At 39.6% G+C, this 12,749-nt stretch overlaps 1 pseudogene; it reads left to right on the top strand.

Moving 5' to 3' along the window:
• Positions 1–5,199: 5,199 nt before the first annotated feature.
• Positions 5,200–6,761, top strand: LOC138848084 (high mobility group protein B2 pseudogene; annotated as a pseudogene).
• Positions 6,762–12,749: the final 5,988 nt, after the last annotated feature.

Below are 12,749 nucleotides of genomic sequence, written 5' to 3'. Positions count from 1 at the left end.
ATAAAAATAAATACTTTACTTGGTACATCTCATTTTAACTATACTATTGTCTAAATTTCCAAATATCAGATGTACTAAAAAAATCCCCAAAGCAGCAGAGTTGGTCCGATATGATGAGGAATAAAATAAAGAAAATGAGAATTCGCAGATCCCAGATTAAAATAACCAAGAAGGCCCAATAAAAGAAAACTCAATGTCTTCATACACTAACATTTATTACCTCAGATTTATTTAACAAAAAGGTGATTATTCCAGCTACATCCCATTAGGTAGCCCAATTTTACCTGCTAAATCCATTTAAAAAAAGCACCTCATGATATATTACTAAAATCATATTGCTATATGCCATCCACCATGTCCACTGTACCTTATACCTAATGTTAACAGATCTGATGAAAATCAGTAGATAAATGATGTGTCTTAACCACGTGTGGGAAATGTCTTTTGTTCAACGTTTTTCCAAAAACCCCTCAGTCTCAGTTTGCCTTCACCTTGAAAAGACACTTCTGAGGTTTACTAATCAGTCCAGCTTCTTCGGGCCTCCCTCCAATGAAAGGGGCTAAAATCCATCAAAATAAACTCTAGGCACTGTCCTTGTGCTCCCAGTGACTTTTTCACTCTAGGGGCTCACAAACCTTCTAAATTCTTTAGATCACCTGTGATGTCCATTAGTTCTCAAAGACTATGATGCAAGTAATTTCCCCTCTTGGAACCTTGTTATTAACTGTGCTGTATGAGAAATGAAGTCTCCTACACACCTTGTGCTTACGATTCTCCAAACCATGTTGCCTGCTAGGACTTTGGCCATGAATATAGGACAGCAATACCTGAACATGATTACTGAGATCTCCTTAATAAAGGATAGACTGGGGCCAGCACTGTGGTGCAGTGGTGTAATCCTTTACCTGCAGTGCTGGCACCCCATATGAGCACCAGTTCTAGTCCCCATTTCTCCTTTTCCCATCCAGCTCTCTGCAATAGCCTGGGAAAGCAGTAGAAGCTGTTCCAAGTGCTTTGGTCCCTGCCAAAATGTGGGAGACCTAGAAGCTCCTAGCTCAGATTGGCCCAGCTGCAGACATTGCAGTCATTAGGGGAGTAAATGAGCATATGGAAGACCTTTCTCTCTGTCTCTTCCTCTCACTGTCTGTAAGTACACCTGTCAAATACGTAAATAAATTCTATATATATATATATTTACATTTATTTATATATATTTATGTATATAAATATATTCATATATAAAATATATTATGCTTTATCATATATTATATAATATATAATAATTATAAACAGATAATATTATATAATTTATTATAACTATTATATATATCATATATATATATTATTGAGATGACTTCAATAGCCAGAGTGTGGCCAGGTTGAAGCCAGGAGCTCCTCCTCCAATGTGTGTGGCAGCAACCCAGGCACTTGGACCATCTTTCACTGGTTTTTCAATCCATTGGTATGGAGCTGGATCAGAAATAATTATATATTTATATATAAATAAATTCATATATAATATTTATATATAATTATATATTATATATTTATGATAATTATATGTAATTCTATATTATGTATAGAAATATATAATATATATTATAATATATAAATATATATATGATGGATCAAAATGCGGCATTCTCCATTTGGCAGAAGAGACAGGCTCCAATATCTACTGTCTATGTCAGTATGTCAGTATAATGCAGGAGGTAACCCCTCTACCAAATAAGAAAAGCTATTTCAGTTCAGCTGGACATCATTCTGCTGACTGTTGACCTTATTACTGTTAGTCTGGATGCTTTCATTGGTTACAATCCAGAGACCCAATTTTCCCATAGATATAAACATCAGCAAACATGAAAATTTGGTAAGAAAAGCTTAAACTGAGAGTTATGATTAATAACTATTTTAACAAAATTTCTCAGAACCCATCTAATCCAAACCTTGGACAATTGGGAGCTGTTGTACTTGGCCCACCCATAATTGAAATGGATTCTAAATCCTTCAACTGCAAGGAGAGTATCATAGACATTAATGCTCCAAACGGATCCAGTTCCCTGCTAATGTGTCTGGAAAAGCAGCACAGGGTGACTCAAATATTGGGGCTCCTGCACCCATGTGAGAGACCTGGAAGAAGCCCCTGGCTCCTGATATCAGTCTGGCCTAGCCACAGTCACTGCAGCCATTTGAGGAGCGAACAAACCAGGAGGAAGATCCATCTCTCCCACTCTCTCTTTCTAGTGCTGCCTTTCAAATTCATAAATAGACCTTTAAGAAAGTCGATCACTTCAATAAATTTGTCATTGCTCAGTCATGATTACTTTTACTACCTTAAATTCTTTTTCAAAAGATTTATTTATTGGAAAGGCAGAAAGAGGAGCTGGTGGTTGTGGTGCAGTGGACAAAGTTGCTATCTGTTACATTGGCATCCTCTACGTGCACCAGTTCAAGTACCAGCTATTCCATTTCTGATCCAGCTCCTTACCAATGGACTGAAAAAGCAGGGAAAGTTGGCCCAAGTGGCTGGGATGCTGCCACGCACATTGCAGGAAAAGCTCCTGGCTTCAACCTGGCCACACTCTGGCTATTAAAGTCATCTCAAAAATGAATTAGGTGGTGGAAGATTTCTGTCTCTCCCTCTCTCTGTAACTCTTTCAAATAAGTAATTAAATATTTTAATATGATAAAAAATGGCAGAGAGACACAGAGACAAAGAGAGAAGGAAAGAGAAGCAGAGAGATCTCCCATCTGCTGGTTCACTTTCTATATGGCTACCACTGTGCAAGACCAGGTTTCAAGTCCCCATTGAGGTTACAGTTCTCCAAATTAGATGACAAGAAGGAAAGAATTTGAGCTATTATCCATTGCTTCCCAGGGATATTAACATGAAACTGATTTGGAAGTGGAGTACCCAAAACTCAGATTAGCACTGCAATATATGATGCGGGCATCTGTTGTGATGGTTAACAAATTGGAAAACCTAGAGGAAAAATCAACAGATTCCTGGACATACACAATATACCAAAATTGAGTCATGAAGACACATAGAAAAGCTAAACAAATCAAAAACCAAGATAGAGATTGGATGAGTAATAAAGACCCTCCCAACAAGGAAAAGTCCAGGATCAGACAGCCTCACTATTGAATTCTACAAGTCTTTTAAAGAACTAATGCTTCTCAAACTATTCAACACAATTGAAAGAGAGGCAATCCTCTCAAACTCCTTCTATTAATCTGACAATGACTCATTCTATCATTTATTTATACATAATGTTGAGAAAATCAGAAGTATTTGTTAGGACTTCTGCTAAAATGCACTAGATTTATAATTTTTAAATACATCTTTCCTAGATGTAATGCAGTCCTTTGCTACTTTAGAGTATCAGAAATTTAAAATGTTGGACTGGTGCTGTGGTGGAGCAGGTTAACACCCTCGCCTGAAGCTCCAGCATCCCATATGGGGGCCGGTTCAATACTCAGCTGCTCCACTTCTGATCCTGCTCTCTGCTATGGCCTGGCAAAGTAGTAGAAGATGGCCCAAGTCCTTGGGCCCCTGTACCGATCTGGGAGACCTGGAACTAGCTCCTGGCTCCTGGCATCGGATCAGCACAGCTATGGCAGTTGCAATCAATTAGGGAGTGAACATCAGATGAAAGACCTCCCTCTTTCTCTCTGGTTCTCCTCTCTGTCTGTAACTCGACTTGTAAATAAATAAATAAATAAATCTTTAAAACAATTAAGAAATTTAAAAAGGGAAAAGTTTTTAAAAAATGTATTTATTTATTGTGAGGCAGAGTGACAGATATAGAGAGCAAGAGAAAGAGAGGTCTGCTATCCACTGGTTCACCCCTAAATGGCCAGAATGGCTGGAGCTGGGCCGATCTGAAGCCAGGTGCCAGAAGCCAGGAGTCAGCAGCTTCCTCCAGGTCTCTCACATGGGTGCAGGGGCCCAAGCACTCAGGGCATATTCCACTGCATTCCTAGGCCATTAGCAAAGAGCTGGATTGGAAGTGCAGGAGCAGGGACTCAAACTGGTGCCCATGTGGGATGTTGGTGCTGCAGGTGGATGCTTAATCTACTATGCCACAGAGTGGGCCCAGGGAATGGTTTTAGGAAGACATCTTTCATGTAGACTAGGCTGCAATATTGCAAGGTAAGGTTTAGCTTTTATTTCCACACATCAGTATTCATCTTTTAGCAACTATAAATACTGAATATCATACATATAGACATAAATATAGGTAACTGCAGATTTTGTTGTCATTCTTTCTAATTCTCTTTTAATGTCTGCTAATAGGCCATATTATGGATTATTATATTGATGTTATCTGTACACAACCATCAGGCATTTCCACTGTTGAATGTGTTTATGTGTACAGGTAGTTTTGTTTGTGTGTACATGAATGCACATTTGATGGAGATAGCACTGACAGTAATAATGTGAGAAATCCTAATGCTGATTTCAAACTTTCTATCCTCCGCAGAGATGGCTGTCATTGAAGTAGACCACAGGGCCCCTTTGCTGTTGTGGACTGAAATGTGCCTCCCTAAAACTCAAACACTGAAGTGCTAACCACCAACATAACTCTACCTGAAGAAAGTGCTTTTAAGCAGATCAAATGATAGATGTGTCTGTCACATCAGAGAAGGGCTTCTGGAAAAATCGAGCCTATTAGCACCTTGATCTGATATTTTCAAGCTCTACAACTCTGAGAAGTAAAATTCCATGATTTAAATCATATTCTCTGTGGTATTTTCTTAGCAAATTAATATATCCTCATTTCTGCTAGCATTTTCTGCTGTCATCTAGAAGGTCCTCGTGATTAACAGAGAAATATAGAAAGTAAAAACTATGATTTTAGATTACCAAGTACCTACTAACATAAAAAAGATATCCCAGAAGCAACCTACTACCATCCTCTAGGACCCAGAAAAAAAAAAAAAAAACAGGAATGAGTCAAGTTGTGGGGCAGTAGAAAAGTGAATAATGAAAGATCACAGCAGAAGTAAATAAGGAAGGGTTTGATGCTGTGGTGTAGTAGGTTAATGCCTTGTCCTGCTGTGCATGTATCCCATATGTTGTTGCTCGAAGACCAGGTTCTCCACTTCCAATCCAGCTCCCTACTAATGTACCTGGGAAATTGGTGGAAGATGGACCATGTTCTTGGGTGCTGGCACCCACATGAGAGACTTGGAAGAAGCATCTGGCCTTTCAAATAAAGAAATCTTAAAAAAAATAGAAGCAGTGTTAGCACTGTTGGAAAAACAGACACATAGTTCAATGGAAAAAATAGGCAGCTGAAATAAACTGACTTTTCTACAGCCAACCCCTATTTAATAAAGGAAAGAAAACAAACAGGAGAAAGAAGAATCCCCTTAGCAAATGGTTTAAAGGAAAGTGATTATCCATATGTAGAAGCCTGAAAAGATACCCCAACACCTCATACACTATGTAAAAGCAACTCAAGGTTAATTAAAAGTCTAAATATAAAACCAAAACCTTGAGAGCTTGTTTTGAGGTTCTAGCAGGGGAGCGCAGCTACTCGTATACCCTTGACCGAAGACCGGTCCTCCTCTAGCGGGGAAGGTCGTCCTCTTCGACCCAGCACGCAGCTTCAGGAGGGACGCACATGGAGTGGTGAGGGAGGAAGGGGACACCCGCCTAGCCAGCCAGATCAGCCGAATCAACCCTGGCGATCAATGGGGTGACAGATGTCGCAGCCAGATCGCCCTCACATCCTGAGTTCATGCCGGAGCTGAGGGAAGGAAGCAATGCCGTCGGATCTGGCCGCTCTGCGGGAGTCTGAGGAACAACTCACACCAGGTGGCCGCCGTTCCGTCGTCATGGGTAAAGGAGACCCCAACAAGCCAAGGGGCAAAATGTCCTCCTATGCCTTCTTTGTGCAGACGTGCCGGGAAGAGCACAAGAAGAAACACCCTGACTCTTCGGTCAATTTCGCAGAATTCTCTAAGAAATGCTCGGAGAGATGGAAGACCATGTCTGCAAAGGAAAAGTCCAAGTTTGAAGATATGGCAAAAAGTGAAAAAGCTCGTTATGACAGGGAGATGAAAAATTACGTTCCTCCCAAGGGTGATAAGAAGGGAAAGAAAAAGGATCCCAATGCTCCTAAAAGACCACCATCTGCCTTCTTTCTCTTTTGCTCTGAACATCGCCCAAAGATCAAAAGTGAACACCCTGGCCTGTCCATTGGGGACACTGCAAAAAAATTGGGTGAGATGCGGTCTGAACACTCAGCCAAAGATAAACAACCATATGAACAGAAAGCAGCTAAGCTAAAGGAGAAATATGAAAAGGATATTGCTGCATACCGTGCCAAGGGCAAAAGTGAAGCGGGAAAGAAGGGCCCTGGTAGGCCCACAGGCTCAAACAAGAAGAATGAACCTGAAGATGTGGAGGAAGAAGAGGAAGAAGAAGAAGATGAAGATGATGAGGAAGAGGATGAAGATGAAGAATAAATGGCTATCCTGTAATGATGAGTGTGGAGTGTGCGTGTGTGCTCAGGCAGTTGTTTTGCTAAGAATGTGAATTCAAGTGCAGCTCAATATTAGCTTCAGTATAAAAAAACTGTACAGATTTTTGTATAGCTGATAAGATTCTTTGTAGAGAAAATACTTTTTTTAAAAAATGCAGGTTGTAGCTTTTTGAGGGGCTACTACATACAGTTAGATTTTAAAGCTTCTGATGTTGAATGTTCCTAAATATTTAATGGTTTCTTTAATTTCTTGACTTGTGTATGGTAGCGCAGCAAAGTTGTAGGAATTAGTATCATTTGTAAATTTGGATTTTTTGTTAGGATGTTGCATTCTGTGTTGTTTTTTTAAAAAAAATTTTGTAATAAAATTATGTATGTTAAAAAAAAAAACCCAAAACCTAAGTAAACATATGAGAAACTGTAAAACATTAGCAGAGACAACAGTTTGCATAAGATTCCAAAAGCACAAGTAACAAAAATAAAATATACAAATTTGAGCATATCAAATTAAGATACATCTTCACAACAAAGTAATCAACAGAGTGAAGATACAATGGACGGAATGGCAGGAAACATTGAAAACTCTGACTATGACAAAAGATTGATAGCCAGAACATACATATATAGAACTGGAAAAACTCCAAACAAGAAGCAAAATGTACACGTAAGAAATGGGCAATGATCAGAATAGATGTTTCTCAGAAGAAGAAATCTCAATTGTCAAGACATAGATGAACATGCCCAATATCACTAGCCATTAGGGAAATGTAAATCAAAACCAATAGCAGACTCCATCTGTGGGAGAAGACAATGCTTGGGTTTTCATTTGTGCAACAAGTGGGTTTAGAGGACCCTGTTCACCATTAGAGGGCAGAGTCTACATGGAAGTAAAGAATCCTTAATACTTTCCTAATGGGAGAAGAGGAAGCCTGAGACCTCGCAAGCGGGAAGTGGTCCAGAAACTGCTCAGGTGTGGGTGTAGGTGGCTGAGCAACAGGCAGTCCTGCCTTGATTCCCCACAAAGATACAGGGGAAACCCTTCTGGATGGAGCAGGCGTGAATCGGAGGACCTACTGGGAGAACAAGGTCGCCCACCGCGCGGAAGCCAAGTCGCGGGACCCAGACGCAGAAGCCCCAGGGTCTGCGCGACAGTGCTCCAAGGGGAGTGCATGCCACACAGACAACAGCGGGGAGACTTGGGACGCTCAGGGCTCCGAGTCCACACATCGGCGCTGGAAGGGGAGGTGAGCTCAATAACCCGAGACATTGGTGGGGAAACGGGGGTCAGAATCTAGAGGGGGGCTGGAAAGTGCAGCAAACTCACTACCGGAAAGAAGGAAAAAAAAAAGCTTTGGGGTTTCTCTTCCCCCTAACCTTGCAAAGGTTACAAGGCTGCAAGGCTTGAAGAATTCCCAAGAGACAAAGAGCAGGCCTCCTCTTTGGATTTACATATCAATGGGGGAGAGTTAAGGAACTGAGTCACTACAATTCAGTAGCCTAGCCAACCCAGTGGGAGTCCAGAGGAGCCAAAGACTGGAAGCTAAATACCATCAATTCTGCACAGCCCTGCCCTGCGGTGTTACTTACCCCCTGAATAAATAAAATAAATAAATAAATAAAAAGAGAGAGATTTACCACGCATAACCTGAGGGTGTCACCTTTGCACACCCTTAACCAGGAAGAACCAGGCAGAGCTCTCAGGCCGCACCCATCTCAAGCCTCCAAGGCTCCTCCAACAGCAGGCAGTCCACTTAACACGGACACAGTATAAAAAAAAAAAAAAAAGAAAAAAACGCACAGTGACGCAAGAAGAATTAACTATGCCGAGTAACAAACACAGAAATAGAGGGAGCAAGATCAACGATGACACTATGATGCCTCCAAATAAGCAAAACACCCCAAGCCAAGAGTATGAAGATGATGAGATAGAAGAAATGCAAGATACGGATTTCAAAAAATTTATGATAAGAACATTTAGAAGTTTTCAAAAGCAAATCCTTGAACTACAGAAATCCTTAATGGACAAGATTGAAAATCTCTCTCGTGAAAATGAAATTTTAAGGAAGAGTCAAAATGAAACTCAGAAACTAGTAGAACAGGAAAGTGTAATAGTCAAGAGAAATCAAAATGAAATGAAGAGCTCAATAGATCAAATGACAAACACATTAGAAAGCCTTAAAAACAGAATGGGTGAAGCAGAAAAGAGAATATCGGACTTAGAAGATAGAGCACAGGAAAACATACAGTCAAACCAAAGAAAAGAAGAGGAAATTAGAAACCTAAAAAATATTGTTGGGAATCTACAGGATACTATTAAAAAAAACAACATTCGAGTTCTAGGAGTTCCTGAAGGCATGGAGAGAGAGAAAGGATTGGAAGGCCTTTTTAGTGAGATACTAGCAGAGAACTTTCCAGGTTTGGAGAAGGACAGAGATATCCTAGTACAGGAAGCTCATAGAACCCCCAATAAACATGACCAAAAGAGATCCTCACCACGACACGTGGTAATTAAACTTACCACAGTGAAACATAAAGAAAAGATCCTAAAATGTGCAAGAGAGAAACGTCAGATTACTCTCAGAGGATCTCCAATCAGACTCACAGCTGACTTCTCATCAGAAACCCTACAAGCTAGGAGGGAATGGCGAGACATAGCATAGGTGCTAAGAGAGAAAAATTGCCAGCCCAGAATATTATATCCTACCAAGCTCTCATTTGTGAATGAAGGTGAAATAAAGACCTTTCATAGCAAACAGAAATTGAAAGACTTTGTGGCCACTCGTCCGGCCCTGCAAAAGATACTTAAAGATGTGCTACACTCAGAAACACAGAAACACGGCCATCAATATGAAAGAAGGGAAAGGAAGAACACCTACCAGTAAAAGAGCATGGGAAGCTCAAAGCATATACTAGAAAATATTTCCGGGAAAATGGCAGGGCAAAGTCATTACGTATCAATTGTCACATTGAACATTAACGGTCTGAATTCTTCAGTTAAAAGACACCGTTTGGCTGACTGGCTCACAGAACACAACCCAACTATTTGTTGCCTACAAGAAACACATCTCTCTAACAAAGAGGCATGCAGACTGAAAGTGAAAGGTTGGAAAAAGATATTCCATGCCAACAGAAACCAAAAAAAAAGCAGGTGTAGCCATATTAATATCAGACAAAATAAACTTTAATACAAAAACTGTTAAGAGAGACAAAGAGGGACACTATATAATGATTAAGGGTTCAATTCAACAGGAAGATGTAACTATTATAAATGTATATGCACCTAATTACAGGGCACCGGTCTATTTAAAAGATATGTTAAGGGACTTAAAGGGAGATTTAGATTCCAATACAATAGTACTGGGGGACTTCAATACTCCACTCTCAGAAATAGACAGATCATCTGGACAGAAGATCAACAAGGAAACAGCAGATTTAATTGACACTATTGTCCAAATGGATCTAACAGATATCTACAGAACTTTCAACCCTACATCTACAGACTTCACATTCTTCTCAGCAGCGCATGGAACCTTCTCTAAGATTGATCACATACTAGGCCATAAAGCAAGTCTCAGCAAATTTAAAAGAATTAGAATCATACCATGCAGCTTCTCAGACCACAGTGGGATGAAGCTGGAAATTAGCAACTCAGGAAACCCCAGAAAGTATGCAAACACATGGAGACTGAACAACATGCTCCTGAATGAACACTGGGTCATTCAAGAAATCAAAAGAGAAATCAAAAACTTTCTGGAAGTAAATGAAGACAACAACACAACATATCAAAACTTATGGGATACAGCAAAAGCAGTATTGAGAGGCAAATTTATAGCAATAGGTGCCTACATCAAGAAATTGGAAAGGTACCAAATAAATGAGCTTTCAGCGCACCTCAAGGACCTAGAAAAACTGCAGCAAACCAAACCCAAATCTAGAAGGAGAAGAGAAATAATTAAAACCAGAGAAGAAATTAACAGGATTGAATCCAAAAAAACATTACAAAAAATCATCCAAGCGAGAAGCTGGTTTTTTGAAAAAATAAACAAAATTGACACCCCATTGGCCCAACTAACTAAAAAAAAGAAGAGAAAAGACCCAAATCAATAAAATCAGAGATGAAAAAGGAAACGTAACAACAGACACCACAGAAATAAAAAAGAATCATCAGAAATTACTACAAGGACCTGTATGCCAGCAAACAGGAAAACCTATCAGAAATGGATAGATTCCTGGACACATGCAATCTACCAAAATTGAACCATGAAGACATCGAAAACCTAAATAGACCCATAACTGAAACAGAAATTGAAACAGTAATAAAGGCCCTCCCAACAAAGAAAAGCCCAGGACCAGATGGATTCACTGCTGAATTCTACCAGACATTTAAAGAAGAACTAATCCCATTTCTTCTCAAACTATTCAGAACAATCGAAGAAGAGGGAATCCTCCCAAATTCTTTCCATGAAGCCAGCATCACCTTAATCCCTAAGCCAGAGAAAGATGCAGCACTGAAAGAGAATTACAGACCAATATCCCTGATGAACATAGATGCAAAAATCCTCAATAAAATTCTGGCCAATAGAATACAACAACACATCAGGAAAATCATCCACCCAGACCAAGTGGGATTCATCCCTGGTATGCAGGGATGGTTCAACATTCGCAAATCAATCAATGTGATTCACCACATTAACAGACTGCAGAAGAAAAACCATATGGTTATCTCAATTGATGCAGAGAAAGCATTTGATAAAATTCAACACCCTTTCATGATGAAAACTCTAAGCAAATTGGGTATAGAAGGAACATTCCTCAATATAATCAAAGCAATTTATAAAAAACCCACAGCCAGCATCCTATTGAATGGGGAAAAGTTGGAAGCATTTCCACTGAAATCTGGCACCAGGCAGGGATGCCCACTCTCACCACTGCTATTTAACATAGTTCTGGAAGTTTTAGCCAGAGCCATCAGACAAGAAAAAGAAATCAAAGGAATACAAATCAAGAAGGAAGAAGTCAAACTATCCCTCTTTGCAGACGACATGATTCTGTACTTAAAGGATCCAAAGAACTCTACTAAGAGACTATTGGAACTCATAGAGGAGTTTGGCAAAGTGGCAGGATATAAAATCAATGCACAAAAATCAACAGCCTTTGTATACACAAGTAATGCCATGACTGAGAAAGGACTGCTAAGATCAATCCCATTCACAATAGCTACAAAAACAATCAAATACCTTGGAATAAACTTAACCAAGGACGTTAAAGATCTCTACGATGAAAATTACAAAACCTTAAAGAAAGAAATAGAAGAGGATACCAAAAAATGGAAAAATCTTCCATGCTCATGGATTGGAAGAATCAACATCATCAAAATGTCCATTCTCCCAAAAGCAATTTATACATTCAATGCAATCCCAATCAAGATACCAAAGACATTCTTCGCAGATCTAGAAAAAATGATGCTGAAATTCATATGGAGGCACAAGAGACCTCGAATAGCTAAAGCAATCTTGTACAACAAAAACAAAGCCGGAGGCATCACAATACCAGACTTCAGGACATACTACAGGGCAGTTGTAATCAAAACAGCATGGTACTGGTACAGAAACAGATGGATAGACCAATGGAACAGAATTGAAACACCAGAAATCAATCCAAACACCTACAGCCAACTTATATTTGATCAAGGATCTAAAACTAATTCCTGGAGCAAGGACAGTCTATTCAATAAATGGTGCTGGGAAAACTGGATTTCCACGTGCAGAAGCATGAAGCAAGACCCCTACCTTACACCTTACACAAAAATCCACTCAACGTGGATTAAAGACCTAAATCTACGTCCTGACACCATTAAGTTATTAGAGAACATTGGAGAAACCCTTCAAGATATTGGCACAGGCAAAGAATTTCTGGAAAAGACCCGGGAGGCACAGACAGTCAAAGCCAAAATCAACTATTGGGATTGCATCAAATTGAGAAGTTTCTGTACTGCAAAAGAAACAGTCAGGAGAGTGAAGAGACAACCGACAGAATGCGAAAAAATATTTGCAAACTATGCAACAGATAAAGGGTTAATAACCAGAATCTACAAAGAGATCAAGAAACTCCACAAAAACAAAACCAACAACCCACTTAAGAGATGGGCCAAGAACCTCAATAGACATTTTTCAAAAGAGGAAATCCAAATGGCCAACAGGCACATGAAAAAATGTTCAAGGTCACTAGCAATCAGGGAAATGCAAATCAAAA

The sequence above is a fragment of the Oryctolagus cuniculus genome, unplaced genomic scaffold (assembly GCF_964237555.1).
Source record: "Oryctolagus cuniculus unplaced genomic scaffold, mOryCun1.1 SCAFFOLD_153, whole genome shotgun sequence".
Taxonomy (NCBI): Eukaryota; Metazoa; Chordata; class Mammalia; order Lagomorpha; family Leporidae; genus Oryctolagus; species Oryctolagus cuniculus.
This window is presented reverse-complemented; position numbering and strand designations above follow the sequence as displayed.